We start from the raw sequence: 7,685 nt of genomic DNA on the forward strand, positions 1-7,685 counted from the left end.
CTTAAAATAAAGTTTTTTTTTTTACAAAAATTACTAAATCAAACTGACAGAAAACTAGAAAAATCAGAAGATGAACAAAATTATCTAGATAAAAATGTATGCATAGAAAACTGGAATAGCCATATTAAAGTAAGGGTGATAATATTTTACCAAAATTGTTTTTCCTTACTAATTATGTACCCCAGCATATAAAACTTACCTTCTCATAGAAGTAGAGGAAAGGTAAAATCTAGGTTGGAGAAGTCACTGATCAGCTTTGGAACTATTATACATTGTATATCTGAGATGGTCTGATAGGGAGCTGCCCCTACCCTTTACACACTTCTTTATTTCGGGATTCACTTCTGAATTAAAGTCCTACATGGGGGAAAACTCCCAGAGAGAACATGTCACCTCATGTAAGAGAGAGAGACACACGTGGCAAAGGGGCTAGCATTGGTTCAGAAGATTCTGCAATGCGTACATTCTACCAAAGGCATTTACATTCTCTTTGCACATGGCCAATTGGAAGATGATCTAAGTGACTGGGACAGATCAGCAGGCCTGGTAGGTAAGTCTACTTTGGAATAAAGCTTCTTACCCTCTCTGAATCTCAGTACCCTTGATTATTAAATGGAGATGATGTATGTGTAAAGTGTTCAATGTTTGCAATGGTAATGTTTGTTAATTAAATGTGTGCCCCTGTTACATTAACATCTAGGAAAGTTTATAAATAAATTAATACCTAGGAAAATAAATATCTAGTCCTCAAGACTCTGGTTCGGCTTTGAAAAGAATTCTAGAGTAGCAGAAGCGAAAGGAAGATTTGGCTTACTAACAGGGCCACAAAAACATAAGCTACAAAAACAGAGTCCAAGAGAAGAGAATTGGAACCAGGATTGTAAAAACCTTAAGACTCTCTCTTGTCACCTCTTCTGGTCACTTTATTCTCATAGTTCAGCACCCACTTGACTGTTCTCCCTTAGTTAAAGGGTCCGTGCCTGGAATAATTACTATGACAATGTAGGAAAAATCCATATTTAGATAGTAGCTCCCATTTGAAATCACGGGAGTAGAGGGAATAAAAATTATTAGCATCTCTACAGTGTGTACTTAGTTCCTGGCACTCTCAAAGACACTTGCCCAAGGTAATACCAAGCTATTGGTGAACCTAATTGTTTTCTTAAACAGGTTTTTGCCTTATGGCACTTGCACTCACCGGAGAGTGAGCAAGACAGAGACAGTTAGATAGAAAGTGAGAAATCACCCCCAAGGGAATGGGCGCACCACGATCCCATCTCCAGTTTCCTCCTGGAATCTCAGGCACACATGCACACGTGCTGGGCATGATTTTAAAGCCACCGGGTCAGGGATTCGAACCACTGTCCGCCATGTAGGAGTTCAGTTACATAACTGCAGTGCTATCTGCAGGCCCCTGTGAACATAACATTTTAAACCAGTCAGTATATATGTCAACGTATTCTCAGAATCTGAGCTCTGGCTCACCAAGACACCTTGAAATATGTATTGTATCTCAGGGATATTAGAGAAAATATGCAAGTATTGACAATGGTTATCTCCAGGTTACAAGATTGTAGGTGGAGTTCTAAATTTCTGCATAATTTTTCTGTAGTCTAAAGTTGTTAAAATGTACTTTATTACTTGTGTAATCAGATAAAAAACAAAGTTTATTTTCAATAAATATTCAGTCTCCAATTCAAGATTGAGGACTAAATTGTTCTATAAAACAAACAAACAAAAAATAATTACAAAACCAAAAGGAACCAACCTATTACACTGAAGCAGAGAAAACAGGGAAATCAGGAGATAAGAGTACATCGACAGATAAAACAGGTGGCAGGAAGCTGTAATCCAGGAGATATGGAGGTAAATTGGAGAAGTGAGATGCTACGCCCATAATGGCCTAGAAAACCCATGAAAATGGAAGAACAGCCCAAGTTGAGGGTGGTTCCTTGAAGTCTGCATGCTGAATAATTGCACTAGTCAATTATTTACTCCAGTCAGAAAAAATAATCATCACACTCTTCATCAAAAATAATAAAGTGGGAACCAGCAGTTAGCATAATGGCTATGTCGCTGGACTCCCACGTAGTCGACCGCGGTTTGCGTCCCGGACCCGGTGGCTTAAAACTCACACCGGGCGCGTGTGCGTGCATGTCCAAGATCCCGAGAGGAGAATGGAGGAGAAGGGATTGCGGTGTGACCACCCCCACTGGGGGGTGATTTCTCACTTTCTGTGTCTCTGTCTCTCTCTGTCTGTCTGGCGAGCGCACGTGCCCTATAGCAAAAACCTCTCCAAAAAAATAAAATAAATAAATAATAATAATAAAGCAAATATTCTTGGAGTTAAGAAGTTTAATGTAATTAGTGTTCAAATATTGGTGCCTGGGACCAGCTGCTGGACTCCCACATAATCGATCATGTTTTAAGTCCCAGACTGATGACTTAAACCTCACGCTGGATATGTGTGCATGCATGCCCAAAATTCAGAGAAGGAAATAGAGGAGAAGGGATTGTGGCATGGCAATATCCCCTGGTGGGCGATTGTCACTCTCTTTCTCTTTTTCTCTCTCTCTGTTTATCTGACAAGAGCACTTGCCCTAGAGCAAAAATCTCTCTAACAAACAAACAAACTGAAAAACAAATACAATGCTTGCTTTGGCACTACATACACTAAATTTGGAATGATCCAGAGAAGATTGTCATAATTCCTGTACAAAATGAGATTAAAATCTCTGAAATGTTTCATATTTTTTTTTACTGTACAACATAAAAAGTGTTAGGAATGCTATATTATATGTGTATTTATCAAATAAAGAAACAAAATAAAAATTTAGAGAAATTGACTTAAAAAGATGGTATATGACACTCAAAAGAAAGCTGACATGACAAAATTTATATCAAATACAATGAACTTTAAAGAAAATTAATTACTAGAGGTAAGAGAGTCACCTCCTACTTATAAGCGCTTAAATGCACTGGAAAGGTAGAACAACTCTAAACCTACATGGCCCTATTAACTGTTTCGAATGCAGTCAATCCTCATCATTCGTAGATTTCACATTTGCAAGTTTATCCATTCACTAAGATGTATTTGCAACTCCTGAAGCAGAACTCACAGCGTTTCCACAGTCATTCACAGACATGCACAAAGCAGCACAAAATTTGAGCTTCCTCAGTGCACATTCCCAGCTGAGGCTGAAAAAGGCAATTCTCTGCATTCTTGTTTTGTTCTTATACTGTAAACAGGTTACTTTTCCCAGCCTATTTAATGCCACATCTTTAGGATTTTTGTGTGTGTGTGATTGTTGTTGGTGATTTTACCATTTAAAATGTACCCCAAATGTAGAACTGAAGTTTTGTCTAGTATTCATAAGCACTAGAAGGCCATGATGCACCTAATGGAAAAAAATACATGCTAGGTAAGCTTCATACAGCATAAGTTACAGTACTGTTGGCCATCAGTTCAGTGTTGATGAGTATGTGTATATTAAACAAGGTGTATTTAAACAGAAACACACATAAAATAGTTACGTATTAATCAGTTGATAAAAACGTTACCAGAGTCTTGTAGAAATTTAATCCCCAATATATTTCCCTACTAGTAATGGTTCAGTATTCACTAAGTCAATGTTCCTGGTGACTTTATAGAACATAATCAATAAGAGCAATGAAAATCAACTGAATTTAAAGCAAAAATCGATGGAACTACAAATAGAAACTGATAAATCCACTATCAAAATTAAAAATGTAATATACCTCTTTCAGCAACAGAGATGACGTAGAGATAAATAATCAGTAGAAGCCTAGCCACAATGGCTCAGACAGTAATTAGATCACTGCTGCATAATACTGGAGCCATATGGAAGGTTCACAGTTCAGTTCCTGCATTGACCCAAACAGGCCAGTGATGCCTACAGGCCTACCTGGCTGCAAGTCTAGACAGCGGTAAAGTGAAGGACCGCAACATAGCAACACCCTGTCAGAGGTCTCTCTCACTCTCTCTCTTTCTCTGTCTCTCTCTCCTTCAAATAAATAAATGAACTTTCAGGAATCTAACTCCTACTTGAAGGGCATAGTCCAAGTCCTGGACCTGGTGACTTGAAAATTATACCAGGCGCATTTGCTTGCACATGCAATATCCCAGAAAGAGAATGGAGAAAGAATAGTGGCATGGCCATCCTCCCTGGATGATTTCTCATTTTCCCTCTCACTATCTCTCTCTGATAAGTGCATGCATCATATGGCAAAAACCTAATATGTATGTATGTATGTGTATATATATATATATATATATATATATACACATACACACACACATACACACATACATATATATATACACACACATATACACACATATATATATATATCATGTTATATTATATATAATATAGAAGATCTCAGGGTTTGCATTTTTCCCCCAGGAACATCATCACATTTTTTATTTGTATTAAGTATGTAGACAGTGCAAACCTTAGGATATTTTATATACACTGCTATTGAGTCATATCTTACTCATCCTGTACTTAGTCATTTGGTTCGAGATAAAGACAGTAATTTCCTTATTTTACTCCTATTTTAAATTTAAGTATATTGATGTCTCACCTAAAAATGAAATTTTAATCTCTGTCTTGTAGTCACTTTGTTGTAAATGCTAATAGATCTTGCAAACTTGACTTTCTAGGTCTTCAGTCAGATGACTGCAACATAACTGCAAAGCATGTCATTCAAGTCCGACAGAATAGGGCCACTGAGACTTTCCTCCAGCTGTGTTTTACCTACCTAAATGTTATCCAAGTATTTATCTGCAATATTTTCCCTGTATCTTTCTCTATTGCAATGTAATAAAAAATAAGCACAAAATTATGCCCAGTTTCTTTTTTTTCTTTTTACTTATTTTTTAAAAATTTATATTTAATCACTGTGCATCTTCACAGTGAGGCCCAGTTTATTTAGTGTTAGTCAACTGTAACAAACCAATGTAAACATAGCTCAAATATATTAAGGTTTTATTTCTTGCTCCTGTAAAGACCAAAAGGTATTGCTGACTGATTGCAGGATTTCCTTCAAATGGTAATTCAAGGACACAGACTCCTTCCATTTGTGGTTCTGTCATTTTCAATAGGTGGTTTCTAAGCATGGCATGCTCCTCTATATCAAGTTCGCAGAAGGTTAAAAAAAAATAAAAAGCCAGTGAAAAAGGCATACCTGCTTTTTTTCAAAATTTTGGTTGAAAAGTATAATGTCAAATTGGGGAAAGTAATTGCTACCTGGGACACTAACTCTTAGTAACAATTTCACATCGAGGAAGGAGAGCTTATTTTATGGGCACATACGCTTGCATGAAGGACAAAGAGAGAGAGAGACAGAAAGTGAGAAATCACCCCCCAAGGGGGGATGGCCGTGCCACAATCCCTTCTCCTCCATTCTCCTCTCAGGATCTTGGGCACACATACACATGCACCCAGCATGAGTTTAAGCCACCGAGTCCAGGACTCTAATCACAGTTGACTACATAGGAGTCCAGTCGTATGTCCATTATGCCAACTACTGGTCCCAGGAGAGATGATTTTAATGGGAGGATACTTGAATTCTTTCAGATAAGTTCACCTTTCTGGGCATCTTTTTTCACACATAAGACATAATGAAACCCTTCTCAAGGAAGACCATTAAATCTCATCAAAACATTTCATCCTGGCTAACATTCAAGATATTCTGGTAAAATGCAGCTTTCTTCATCAGGTCTAGATAGCTCTTATAAATGAATAGAAAAATTAATGTCTACTTGCCACACATTCTTCCTTGTCACCTCTCTCTCAATATATAATAGACATATTACTACTTCTAGAAACCAGTAACTAAGTATTACTACTACTGGAAACCAGTGACTCCAGTTAACTACATAGACATTGTTACATCACTCATGCCAATAGAGAATAAATCCAGATTAGACTATCACCTTGATCTCTGGTGGGAACTCTTTCGCCCTTTGTTGTTTCTCACCACTCACTCCAGCCCTGGGACACTTTTCCTTGTCCTGTAGCTTCTGTGAGTATTGAGCGTGCTGTCCCTGGATCCTGTGCAACCTGTAGAATCTGCTTTCTGCTGGTATGAGTTTGGGCATCAAAAGGTGGTTGTACAGTCACATTTTTGCTTTATTTTGTTCTTCATCTTTTTTTTTTCCTAGCCAGTTTCATGGGGGCTTTGACAATTAGAATTTCTTAAAGGTTTAGTAGATTTTTTTCCAGTCACTTCCATATGCTGGTTCCCATGCCAAATTTCTTTCTTGGGTATAATTTTTAAACCTCCCCCATTTCTTTACTTCCTTTCTACCATGGCATTCTATCTCAGTCAGTGGTATCTACCTTGATACTTTTAAGTATCCATTTAATACTTTATGCTTGATTGAGAAACAACCATCACTACTCTGGTTTTTGTCCAGGGTTGTTTACCTAGAAAATCTTACTAATTATTTGTTTCTCAAAGCTTTTTTTGTTTCATTTCTTGCTGTTTAGGGTGTAGTAATAGACGGTTTTCAAAGAACCACAATTTCTAGCATCTTTCTACCCCTTTTTATTTCTGCTTTCAAACTACTAATTCTTTCTATACTCTTTGTTTTGCTTTGTGATACTTGTTCTATGCAGTAAGAAGCAATCAGCACATAATCAGGTGTCTGTATCCTTAGAACAGTGGACCTCTAAGGAGTAGCTTGACTCCCAAGTGATTACATTTTAAGAAGTTACTTGTCACTGCATAATATAGATCTCCATCTTTCCAGCCTTTATTATGTATTTTCTTGTCATCTACTGACTATTAAACCAATGCTAAATATCTTAATTGTTTCTCAGAGGAAAAAGAAAAATGCTGTTCAAGGTTGTAATATGCATATTAATTGAAGTACTATTTTATTAAATCATAAACAAACCCCTCAAATTTAAATGGTCCAAATATTACAAGTATATATTACTCACTCCTGTAAAGTCCAAAATGAATGCAGCACCTCTGTGGAAAGCTCTCCTCCAGAAGGCAGAGAACTCTCCTCCACATGTTGATTAGGCTACTTCCACTTATGACTCACCATCTCCCGCAGTACCACATTCACGTGCACTACATTAGTAGAAAGAGAAGATCCAGTGAAGACACATCCATTTCTTAAAAATTTACATCCCATCCACTCTTACTTTGTGGGGAGCATGGACGTGCCCACATCTGCTTACAAAAAATGACTTGATTATTGGCTCTGCAATAACCTCCGGGCATCTACTAGCCTTCTCTGCCTCACCCATCCATGGGAAGAACTGTTAGAAAAGCAGTAAGAAGAGGAAATTAAATTCCATATCCTGAATTATCCTGGGAAAATATGCATAGACTATTCCATCTAAATTAATATAAACTTCAGAATGCCCAAAGTCTTTTAAGTATATTGACATTTTCATTAAATCCATACCATACCAAGTGAATTAGTATAAGTTGTTTTCACGATAGTTCAAAATTGATAACTATGGGGATCAGAAGGTGGTGTGGTGGTTAAGATGCTGGACAGTCCTACATGACCGACCATGATTTGAGTCCCAGACCTGGTGGCTTGATTTCTCACCTATCTCTCTCTCTCTCTCTCTGTGTGTGTGTGTGTGTGTGTATGTGTGTATGTGTATGTATGTGTGTGTGCATGTCTCTGTCTG

General features: G+C 37.4%; 1 non-coding gene across 1 annotated transcript; it reads left to right on the forward strand.

Annotated features, from left to right (window-relative positions):
• Positions 1-2,651: 2,651 nt before the first annotated feature.
• Positions 2,652-2,755, forward strand: LOC114004973 (U6 spliceosomal RNA). The gene has a single exon (XR_003546906.1). It is a non-coding gene; the product is annotated as a U6 spliceosomal RNA (small nuclear RNA).
• Positions 2,756-7,685: the final 4,930 nt, after the last annotated feature.

The sequence above is a fragment of the Tupaia chinensis genome, unplaced genomic scaffold, assembly GCF_000334495.1.
Source record: "Tupaia chinensis unplaced genomic scaffold, TupChi_1.0 Scaffold140874_1, whole genome shotgun sequence".
Lineage (NCBI taxonomy): Eukaryota > Metazoa > Chordata > Mammalia > Scandentia > Tupaiidae > Tupaia > Tupaia belangeri.